The 12,546-nt window shown below is 37.4% G+C and overlaps 1 pseudogene; it reads right to left on the reverse strand.

The window, feature by feature from the left end:
* Positions 1 to 670: 670 nt before the first annotated feature.
* LOC145953812 (uncharacterized) lies at positions 671 to 1,678 on the reverse strand (annotated as a pseudogene).
* Between the last annotated feature and the right edge of the window lie 10,868 nt (positions 1,679 to 12,546).

A 12,546-nucleotide genomic window follows, 5' to 3' on the forward strand; every position in this document is an offset into this window, starting at 1 on the left:
CGGCCCGTTCCAACCTACAATTTTAGGCCTTCTTAGGGGTCTCAGAACGGCCCGTTCCAATCCAAGAATGGCCCATTCCGGACTTGGGAACGGCCCGTTCTGAATTTGGAACAGCCCGTTCTAGGCCACTAAAACTAGTTGATTTGGCCTTTCGGGCCCTCTGATGTCCTATCTTGTTGTTTGTATGCCCCCGGACGAAATTGGGTATCTACAAGTAATAACACACATGACTTGGGGGAACCATCAATCCACCAATAATACAAGGCTTGGGCACCAATAATCCACGTGGCTTGGGACACCATCAATGAGCCAATAGTAACACATGAATTGGGGCCACCATCAGAATCCACCAACAATAAATCATATAACTTGGGGGCACCAACAATAACTCAGATGACTTGGGGGCACCATCAATAACTCACATGACTTGGGGGCGCCATGAACCCCCCAACAATAAATCACGTGACTTGGGCACCAATAATCCATGTGGCTTGGGACACCATCAACAAACTAGTAATAACACATGACTTAGGCACACCAACAATCCACCAATGACTTGGGCAACAAACATGTGCGCCCAATTTCATAGTCGTGTCCCTTCACAAAAAAATTAGCAACCTCAACATGAGGACATGCAAGTAACTTGGATTTTATTTTAGGTCGGAGGGACGAATCAGAGCGACAAGGGCTGAATCTCAGTGGATCGTGGCAGCAAGGCCTCTCTGCCACTTACAAAACCCCATCATGTATTTAAGTCATCTACAAATGATTCTACTCGTCGCTCAATGGAAATTGCGCTTCAAGGCGTCTCGCATGGCTGATCAGCCTTACGAGGATTGCCAATAGCACGGGCCTCTGGAGGGTGGAGACCCCTTACTACTGGTTGACAAGCAAACGACAGGTGCACGCGTCGCTTCTAGCCTGGATTCTAACTTAGAGGCGTTTAGTCATAATCCAACGCAGGGTAGCTTCACGCCACTGGCTTTTGAACCGAGCGCGATGACCAATTGTGCAAATCAACGGTTCCTCTCGTACTAGGTTGAATTAATATTGTGACACTATCATCAGTAGGGTAAAACTAACCTATCTCACGAGGGTCTAAACCCAGCTCAGGTTCCCTATTGATGGGTGAACAATCCAACACTTGGTGAATTCTGCTTCACAATGATAGGAAGAGCCGACATCGAAGGATCAAAAAGCGACGTTGCTATGAATGCTTGGCTGCCACAAGCTAGTTATCCTTATGGTAACTTTTATAACACCTCTAGTTTCAAATTCTAAAGGAAAAAAGGATCGATAGGCCACGCTTTCACTATTCGTATTCGTACTAGAAATCGAAATCAAACGAGTTTTTACCCTTTTGTTCTACACGAGATTTTTGTTCTTGTTGAGCTCATCTTAGGACACTTGCGTTATCTTTTAATATATGTGCCGCCCCAGCCAAACTCCCCACCTGACAATGTCTTCTGCTTGGATCGACCGACCGAGGCCAGCCTTGGGTCCAAAAAGAGGGGCAGCGCCCCGCTTCTGATTCATGGAAGAAGTAAAATAACGTTAAAAGTAGCGGTATTTCACTTTCGTTGTTTCCAGCTCCCACTTATCCTACACCTCTCAAGTCAGTTCACAAAGTCAGACTAGAGTCAAGCTCAATAGGGTCTTCTTTCCTCTTCTCTAATGCAAGCCCTCATCATGTAAAGCTCCATTTGTTGCGTGTATTGTTCTACAAACATATCTCTTTGTTGGAGCCTTTGGAGCTTATTCATAAACTCCCTTCCATAATAGGTGGGAATGTTCCTCCTCCTCATGGCACTCTTAAGATCATTCCAGAATTGAATAGGAGGGTCATTATGGAGGCGCCTTTCTCTATCTAAGACCGTCCACCAATACATGGCATGCCCTTGGAAGCTAAGGGTAGCCAGAGGGAGTTTCCTCTCTTCACTTACCTTGTGGCAAGTAAAGATTTGCTCAAGTTTCATCTCCCAATCTAAATATAGTTCCACATCATCCTTTCCAAAATATTGTGGGAGGTCAACCTTGACTTCCCTTGGTCTAATGGTTCTCCTAGGAGGAGGTTGATAGTGGTCTCCCATGTTTAGACTCTCATTGGGAGAAGAATATTGAGAGTGTGAGCTCCTACTTCTTCTCTTTTGTTTTTTCATCACTTCTTTAAGTTTCTCTTCTTGTTTCCTAAGAATTCTCAATTCTTCCTCTAAATAAGAAAGTTGGCCTTCTCTTTCAATTTTCTCTTTTTCCTTTTGAATGGCCTCTTGCTTTCTCCATAGCTTAAGTGATTTGAGCTCTTTGGTTAAGAAAGACTTTTTGGAGAGCCCTCACTTTCTCTTTAGTTTGTAAAGAAAATAATATTTTTGAAGTGCTAGACTTGACACTTGTAGGTCTAATAGTAGAAATTAAAGTATGGAGGGAGGTGAGCTACTAAAGAGCAACTTAATAACCAAGCCTCTTCAAGTAAAAATCTCTAAACCCCCTTGTACTTTTGTCTTGCACAAAGCAATTTTCACAAAGATCTTTTCCAAAAGAAAATAACAAGCAAGTGCCTAATGTGTACAATTATCAATTCTTGAAATCATAAATTGCTTGAAAACATAAATGACATGAAAACATAAATTTCTTGAAAAATTAAATTTCTGAGAACATAAATTGTATGAAAACCTAAATTGCAAGAAAACTTGAAGAGAAGAAAACATAAACTAGGCGTTTAAGGCAAGTAAACCTAGGTGAGAGCTTGGAAAGTACCAAAGACTTCCAAGGACCACTCTTACAAGCACTAAACGTATTTACATATTTGAAAACACTAAGGAGAGATGGAGATACACCAAAGGCACTCCAGGACACTCCTAATAAAGGCCTTATACAAAAATGAGAGAAATTGAAATTTACAAAAAATGAAATGCAAATTTACACCAAATGAAATGCAAATTTACACTTAAATGAAATGAAAATTCACACCAAATGAAATGTAAATTCACACTAATTGAAATTAGTGGCTGCACCTAATTTTACAAAAAAAAAATAGCCACTAAATTAATGACAAATTTAGATACGTATTTTTCAAGGAAAATTTGGTAACCAAAATTTTCGTCTCTAAACTAGTCACAAATTTCACAAAATTTTCACAAATTGTGTTTTTCTTTGTCTTCCAATTCATCCACCAATGTGCAGCCCGATCAAGTGTGTTACTCCTATTTTAGAAGCAACCTTGATATTGGTTACCACCAAAAGCCTTTAAAGTTGGCTTCCTTTGAACTTGGCCTTCTACACCTTCAAGAAGCACTCAACACACCTTAAGTTGTTGGAATATTAGTGCTAAAACTGAAAAGGAACAATTAGAAATAGCTACACCAATTGGTGGAAAGAAATGAGACAAAAATAGAAAGAAGTCCAAAGAAAGACAAGCAACAAATAAGGCACAAATGAAAGGCTAGCACACAAAGGAAAACTTGACAATGACACTAGAGTAGATTACAAAATAAAAGCTAAGATTACAAAGTAAAATGATGGAAGTAGGTAGGTGAAGTGAAGCTTAATCTTCCCTTGCCTCCTCCAAACTCACGGATCTTCTTCCTTGATTGATGATCACAGATTGAAGGTTGAATTAAGAAGAGAATGATATGGTTTCTCTAGGCTAAGAAGGAAGTTCCCTAGCTAGAGAATCAAAGGAAAGCCCACGGACAAGGCTTAAGAGAAGTGATTATCCTAAGGCTAAGACTAGGTGATGGAAACTTGTTGGAGAATCCGGATTGATGTTGATTCCTCTTCAAGTTCCTCCCTAGACCTTTGGCTCCTTGATTCTTCTTAAGCTTCTCCAAGGTATCCAATGGAGGGAGAGACCTTGGAAGCACCACGGTTTGGTGTAGAACCCTCTCAAAAGACGCCACTCCTTGGGAAATAGATAAGTCTCTTCAATTCTCACCACACTCTTCTATGGAAGGGATAAAAGAATTGGATGAATATCAAAGAGGTTAAAGACTTTTGGAAGAGAGAATTTTCGTGCAAATTCTGATCTCACTCAAAAATATCATCCCAAAGTGTCTTACAATGAAAGGAAAACAAGTATATAGGAGTAGGAAGCTTGGAGAGCAAGCTAGCCTTAACCATGGTTCATTAGGAACCATGGTAAGGTCTAGCTAACTGTCCATGGTCTAGAGGCTTGGAGAGCAAGCTACTCACTTAGCTTGCTTGGTAAGCAAGCTAAGGAGAAGCTTGTGCTTCAAGCTTCTAAGCTTGAGAGAAAAGCGGCCATGTGAACACAAGACAAGGTGGGCGGCTCATGGACTTCATTTTACTCCAACCGGTTTTGAAAAATTTTGATTTGGTTTAGTTAGGGTCATCTAATGTGAATGGAACCTAGCTAAATCAAATCTATGAAAAATTAGGAGTAAAATGAGTCTAATATGTAAAATTTAGCCTAGGTCCATCTCTTGGTCCAATTGCTAGTAACACTCTCTAGCTTGCTAGTCTCACTCTCTAGCTTGCTAATGCCACTCCCAATCCTACTACTAGAAAAATAAGAAAAGAGTTTTTTTCTAGATTAGGTTAAATGGAGTCAAAGTGCCCAAGTAACCTACCTTAGAAACAATATACAATATCTAATAAAAAGGAATAAAGTGCCTCACAAATACAAAGGCAAAAACACACCTATACAAGTATCAACTATATACTATTGAGCTTAGGAGAGCTTGAAGCTTAAAGGAGTTTTGATGATCACAACATGTGTGTACAACAACAACTTATGATCACAATGTGTGTGTACAACAACAACTTGGAAGCACAAAAACAAAGTCAAAGAAAGTGTCAAAGAAAATGCTATGTAATAGGAATTAGTGTATAAATTGTTTTGAATGGTTTAGTTTGTTGTGTATGCTATGTGCATGAGAAAAATCTATATCTAAGCTAAGTAGAGAGTGTATGATGATGAGTTAAAGAGATTGGAAAGTTATTTTGAGACTTAAAACGAAGTTTTGAAAGCTAACTCAAAATAATCGATTATCGTTACATATAATCGATTATTCCAGCAACAGGTAAAATGGGATGCCTTGCTGAAATAATCGATTATTTGCCAAAATAATCGATTATCCCATGAATAACTCTTTGGAATAATCAATTATCCAGCAAAATAATCGATTATATTGTTCTTGGTTGATTTCCATAAAACTTGAAGAACAAAATAATTGATTATTCTTTAAAATAATTGATTATCTGCGTCTGAGACTTTTATAAATAGTTTGAACTTTTAGAAACTTCAGACATGAGTTAGAACTGATAATCAAATTGAGAAAAGCGTTTTTGTTGAGTCTTTGTGACCATCTTGGAGAGTTTTCTTGAAAGGGGAAGATTAAGATTTGCTTCTGAATTCCAGGTGAATTCGTTCCTTTATTCTTTGTGAATACTTATAAAATCTTGAGAAGGGTTTCTCAAGTGGTAAGGTTTCTTGTAGTGGGTTTCTACAAGGGGTGCTTTCTTGGGGTCAAGAAAGTGGTTATCTTTAGTGTTGAAGTATATGCATGTGTGGTGTGCTTGTAAACCTTCTTCATTGAGATAGTGGAACAAATCTTGATCAGGTGTTGATTGAGGACTGGATGTAGGTCACATGTGGAGTGGCTGAACCAGTATAAAAGACTTGTGCAATCTTCTTCTACCTTATCTTTTACTTTGAGTAATTTCTTAGTTGAACATTAAAGAAGATAATTCTTGATTAACATGTGTGTGTGAATATTGATGGTTTAATCTGAATTTAAAGCATTACATTTGAACCTGATTATTTTGTAATCAAGAAAGCATATTGCATTCATACTTCCATAACAAGTCTTTAAAGAAGCATCATTTGAAAATTCAGTCTTAGAAAAGTTTAAGTGAAATAAAGATCCTAAATACTTTGAAAATTTTTAAAGGGTCATAGAATCCAATTCACCCCCCCTCTTGGATTGTGCAATTCTTTTCTAACAATTGGTATCTAGAGCAAGGTTCTTGAAAGTTATTCAAGATTTCAAAAATGGCCAATAACAACCTACCCTATGGTGAATGTGTCTATTCATAGACCTCCTATTTTCAATGGTGAAAACTATGTCTACTGGAAGATTGGGATGAGGATTTTCATTGAAGCTATTGATATTGTTGTATGGGATGCTATAGAAAATGGACCCTATATCCCTATGAAGAAAGATGGTGATGAGCTTAAAGAAAAACATTGGAGTGAATGGAGTGATGAGGAAAAGAAAAGAGCCCAACATGATAAAAGAGCCAAAAATATCATAACATCTGCATTGTCTATTGATGAATTTTTTAGAATTTCACAATGCATATCTGCTAAAGAAATGTGGGATACTTTGCAAGTCACTCATGAAGGAACAAGTGATGTTAAGAGATCAAGAAAGCATACTCTCATAAGAGAATATGAGTTGTTTAGAATGCAAAATGGTGAATCTATTTCTGATTTTCAAAAGAGATTTACACACTTGATAAATTACCTTGTTGACCTTGGCAAGAAATTTGAGAAAGAAGAGCTGAATTTGAAAGTGCTGCAATGCTTGGATAGATCATGGCAAACAAAGGTGACAGCCATTGAAGAATCAAAGGATTTGACCTCCTTGACACTTGTTACTCTCTTTGGGAAGCTAAGAGAGCATGAGCAAAAGCTGCACATATTTGATGAACATGAGCAGCAGGATAAGAAAGGCAAAGGAGTGTCATTGAAAGCTTTGAAATCTGCCAAAGGAAAAGAGGTGTGTGAAGAAACAAGCTCTGATGATTTTGAGACTGAGAACTTCAATTTGTTGGTGAAGAAGTTCAGAAAATTCATAAGGAGAAAGAAAAATTCCCCCTACAAATTCAATAAGAAGACAAACAAGAAAGAGGAAGCAAGCACATCCTCCTTCAATTGCTTTGAATGTGGAAAACCAGGACACATGAAAGCTGAGTGTCCAAACCTTTTGAAGAAGCAACAAGAGGAGAAGAAGAATAAGAGAAATGGAAAAGGGAAGAGAGCCTACATTGCTTGGGAGGATAATGACTCAAGCACAACAAGTGATGAATCTGAATGTGAGGAGAACAACTTGTGCTTGATGGCTGGAACTGAACAAGACACAATTCTAAGTGACTCTGACCTTGAATCCAATCCGGACTATGATCAACTCCAAGAAGCTTTTATACAAATTCATGAAGAAGCTGTCAAATTAGGAGCCTTAAATTCAAAGTTGAAAACAAGCTGAAATGGTATGAAAATGCTTTAATTAAAGCTGAACAAGAGCTTGAGGATTTGAAGCATGAGCATGAAAATCTTCAAACTATGTTTAACTTTAGTGAAACTCATTGTGAAAACTCCATTTCCTCAAAGGATGTTTGTGAACATTGCAAGAATTTTGAAAAAGAAAATGCTGATTTAAAATCCACTCTTGCAAAGTTCACTAATGGAAATGAAAATTTAAAAATTCTATTGGGAAAACAAAGAAACACTTTTGATAGGAGTGGACTTGGTTTTAATCAAAGCATGAGCATGCCATTTAAGTCAAAGAAAGAAGCTTTTGTGAAAAACCAAAATTTTAGAAAATTTAAAAGAAATTTCTCTAGACAAACAACTTGTTTTTATTGCTATAAAAGAGGCCACACAATTAGGAACTGCTATTCTAGAAAATATGGAGTTCCAAATGGAGAGATGGTTTGGGTTGAAAAGAGTCAAAGGCTGAGAACTAACCAACAAGGACCCTTCACATGGGTACCTAAATTTTTCCTCTGAATCTTTGTTGTAGGAATGGTTGAGGGCCAAGAATCTACTTTGGTATCTTGATAGTGGCTGCTCAAGGCATAGGACTGGGGATCCTTCAAAATTCTCAAGTCTGAAATTGAAGAATGAAGGGTATATTACCTATTGTGACAACAACGAAGGGAAAATTCTTGGCCATGGAAATGTTGGTAATTCCTCCTCTCAAACATTGATTGAGAATGTATTGCTTGTTGATGGTTTGAAACATAATTTGCTGAGTATAAGTCAACTAAGTGACAAAGGCTTTAAAATTGAATTTGATAATACATGTTGCTTGATATGTGATAAAAAGACTAAAGAAATCAGATTCATAAGTAAAATAATTGACAATATATACATGCTTGACTTAGAACACTCTATAACAATTTCAAACACTAAGTGCTTAATAACTCAAGAAGAAAACATATGGCTTTGGCATAGGAGAGCTGCACATATTCATATGGATCATTTGAATAAGTTGAGTAGGAAAGAATTAGTGATTGGCCTACCTAAACTCAAGTTTGAAAAGGACAAACTATGTGATGCTTGTCAAAAGGGCAAGCAAGTGAAGGCTAGCTTTAAAAGAAAAAATCAGATTTCCACAACTAGACCTTTGCAATTAATTCACATGGATTTGTTTGGTCCTCAAGAACCATCAGCTTAGGCGGAAACTACTATGGTTTACTGATTGTTGATGACTACTCAAGATACACATGGGTTATGTTTCTTGCAAACAAAAATGATGCCTTTAATGCCTTTAGAAAATTTTCCAAGCTTGTTCAAAATGAGAAGTGTTCAAACATTACCTCTATAAGAAGTGATCATGGAGGTGAGTTTCAAAACATAATGTTTCAAAATTTCTGTGAGGAACATGGTATAAATCATAATTTCTCAACACCTAGGACACCTCAACAAAATGGGGTTGTTGAGAGGAAAAATAGGTCCTTAGAAGAACTTGCTAGGACAATGTTGAATGAAACAAACTTGCCAAAGTATTTTTGGGCTGATGCTATTAACACAGCTTGTCATGTGTTAAACAAAGTTCTGATCCGTCCTATATTAAAGAAAACACCCTATGAAATATATAATGGAAGGAAGCCTAACATTTCATACTTTAGAGTGTTTAGGTGTAAGTGCTATGTGCTGAATAATGGGAAAAAGCAACTTGGAAAGTTTGATGCAAAGGCTGATGAGGCAATCTTTCTAGGATACTCTACAAATAGTAAAGCCTATAGGATCTATAAGAAGAGAACTCTAGTTGTAGAAGAATCTGTTCATGTGGTATTTGATGAGTCAAATAAACAAGAGACAAGGCAAACTGAAATTGAAGATTTAACTGAGTTGCTTGATCAACCCCTATTGGAGAATGAACCAACTGAAGAGCCTAAGGAGAGTGAATCACATGAGAAAGCAAGGGAAACAAGTGAACAATTGCCCAAAGAATGGAAAACTTCTAGAGACTTATCAATGGATAACATAATTGGAAATATTGGTAAGGGAGTTTCAACTAGGAGTGCTATTAAAAATATTTGCAACACTATGGAATTTGTGTCACAAGTTGAACCTAAGAGCATTGATGAAGCACTAAAAGATGAACATTGGTTAATGGCCATGCAAAAGGAACTAAATCAGTTTGAAAGAAATGAAGTATGGGATTTAGTGCCATTACCAAAAGATTATCCAATTATTGGAACCAAATGGGTTTTTAGAAATAAGCTTGATGAATCTGGGATAATTCTAAGAAATAAGGCAAGACTAGTGGTTAAGGGGTATAACCAAGAAGAGGGAATTGACTATGATGAGACTTTCGCCCCTGTGGCAAGGATAGAGGCCATTAGATTGCTTCTTGCTTATTCCTATATAAAGAATTTCAAGCTTTATCAAATGGATGTGAAAAGTGCTTTCCTCAATGGGTTGATACAAGAGGAAGTGTATGTTGAACAGCCACCAGGCTTTGTGGACTTTAAGAATCCAAATCATGTGTATAAGCTCAAAAAGGCACTCTATGGCTTGAAGCAAGCTTCTAGATCATGGTATGACAGGTTGAGCAAATTTTTGATTGAGAATGACTATGAAAGAGGAAAGGTGGATAATACATTGTTTGTCAAGAAGTTTAAAAATGATACAATTATGTACAAATCTATGTGGATGATATTGTGTTTGGATCTACAAATACCTCTCTATGCAAAGAATTTGCTAAAACTATGCAAGGAGAATTTGAAATGTCAATGATGGGAGAGCTCACATTCTTTTTGGGGTTGCAAATCAAACAAATGCATGATGGAATTTTCATAAGTCAAAGCAAGTATTGCAATGAACTTCTGAAAAAGTTTGGTATGGAAGGGTGTAAGGAGGCTGCCACACCTATATCAAACAATTGCAATCTTCACTTAGATGAGAAAGGAATTGTTGTTGATAGTTCAAAGTATAGAGGCATTATTGGATCACTCTTGTACTTGACAGCAAGTAGGCCTGATATAATGTTTGTTGTGTGCCTATGTGCAAGATTTCAGGCTAATCCTAAAGAATCTCATATGAAGAGTGTGAAGAGAATTTTGAAATACTTAAAAGGTACAACCAATGTGGGGTTGTGGTATCCAAAGGGAGTCTCACTAAGTCTGATAGGCTACTCAAATTCAGACTATGCTGGGTGTAGACTAGATAGAAAGAGCACAAGTGGAACTTGTCACCTACTAGGTAGTGCACTTGTTTCATGGCATAGCAAAAAGAAAGCTTGTGTTGCTTTGAGTACAACTGAGGTTGAATATATAGCTGCTGGAAGTTGTTATGCTCAAATTCTTTGGATGAAACAACAATTAAGAGATTATGGAGTTGAGCTGAATAAAATTCCTTTGAGGTGTGACAACACAAGTGCAATAAATTTGACCAAAAACCCAATTTTTCACTCTAGGACAAAACATATTGAGATAAGACACCACTTTTTGAGAGATCATGTTCAAAGGAATGATTGTGTTGTAGAATTTGTAGAGACAAGCAAACAACTAGCTGATATTTTTACAAAACCTCTACCAAGGGAAAGATTCAACCAATTGAGAATTGAATTAGGGATAATCAATGAATCATGTTTGAATTGATTATTCTTTGAGAGTGATAGTTAGAGATGTTTAGAAGAGTGTATTCAAGTGGCAAATTAGACTTGGTGTAACTTGAGAGGTTAAAATTTTTTAGAAGCAAAACTTCTCTGGAATAATCGATTATCTTAAAATATAATCGATTATCTTAAGTAAACCCATGATAATAATCGATTATTTGGGTAGTAATCGATTATCTGGAACATGAAGAATTCCAAGAGCCTCTGAAATAATCGATTAATCGGGCAATAATCGATTATCTGGTATGAAGAATCTAAAGAGTCACTGTAATAATCGATTATCTTGGGAAATAATCGATTATCTGGGAAGAGGAATCTGAAAGGCCACTGGAATAATCGATTATTCTATAAATAATCGATTATCTGGGCTGTGTTAGGAGAAATTTTTCTCTCTATAATAATCGATTATATTGAAAATAATCAATTATCTATATCAGATTACGTTTTTAAGGGGATTTTGCTGATGCAAATAATCGATTATTTGCATAAATAATCGATGATCTGGACAGGTTTTAAAATTTCTGAAGCATTTGAACGGTTATCTACGCGCCAAACTCTTAAAACCACCTATTACTCCTAAAAACCTCCCACTTAGAAGTGCTAGGGCATAAAACTTCTATCACAACTTCTCTTCTCTCATTTTCTCTCATTTCCTCTCAACCCAAAAACCCTAACTCTCTCAAATCTCTCATTTTCTTCATCTTCTTCAATACCCACCCATGGCATCTTCATCAAAGAGACCAAAGAAGCTTGAAGTGAGGGGGAGCAAATGTCCTCTACCCTCTGGGCAACTGATTTCAAAGTGGTTTCCAGACGAGAAGACTCAGGAATACTATTTTGAGTGGTACGCTGGCCGGAGAATCATTCCTCCGAAGACTCTTAAGCTTTAATGGTTTAAGAATGAGGGTTTTAGTTTTCTGACCCTGTTAAAGCACCAAGAACTGAGCAAGTTTTTGGAAATGGAGGGTCCCTATTATCTTGAGTTGATCAGGTTATTTCTCTATTTTTCCACAAGCAATGAGGGCATCATGCAATCGGTGGTGAAAGGAAAGCTGATTAAGTTGGACGGGCCAACTTTGAAGGTTGCTGCAGGGCTGAGCGACACTAGACGGGAGAAACCCCAACCTTTTAATTTTGGGGATTTTGAAGAGCTGACTACCTTCCAGGACTGTCAAAGGAACCCGGTGAACACCAACTATGAGAAGTTCCTGGCGGGAGGTATGAAAAAGAATTCCCGCTTGATTTCTTTTATTATTGCTTGGATGTTGAAACCCCGTTTACATAACCATGCTCAAATGTTAAGAGATGACATTCTGTTGATGCATGTGATTAAAAAGAAAATCAAGATTGATTGGGTATCAGTCGTAAATGATTGTATGTGGAAGGCAAGGCAGAAGGAAGATGGACCAATTCCGTATGCTCTTTTGTTGTCCAAGATTTTTGAAAAAGCAGGTGTGGATTTATCAGGGGAAAGAAAAATAATTTTACATGCTTCGAACAAAATTGAGAAGTCTTCTTTGCATCACATGGGGATGCTTAAACAGGAAGACAAATGGGTGTTCAAAGGCGATGTACCCCCAACCCCTGAACCGGCAACCGATGAAGACGGTGTTCCGTCACACGACGAGGATCAGCCACCATAGGTGGAAGCTGAACCTGGCAGGGAGCCAGAAGCGGA

Source organism: Cajanus cajan, chromosome 11 (genome assembly GCF_000230855.2).
Source record: "Cajanus cajan strain Asha chromosome 11, NIPB_CcT2T_4, whole genome shotgun sequence".
In the NCBI taxonomy this organism is placed as follows: Eukaryota; Viridiplantae; Streptophyta; class Magnoliopsida; order Fabales; family Fabaceae; genus Cajanus; species Cajanus cajan.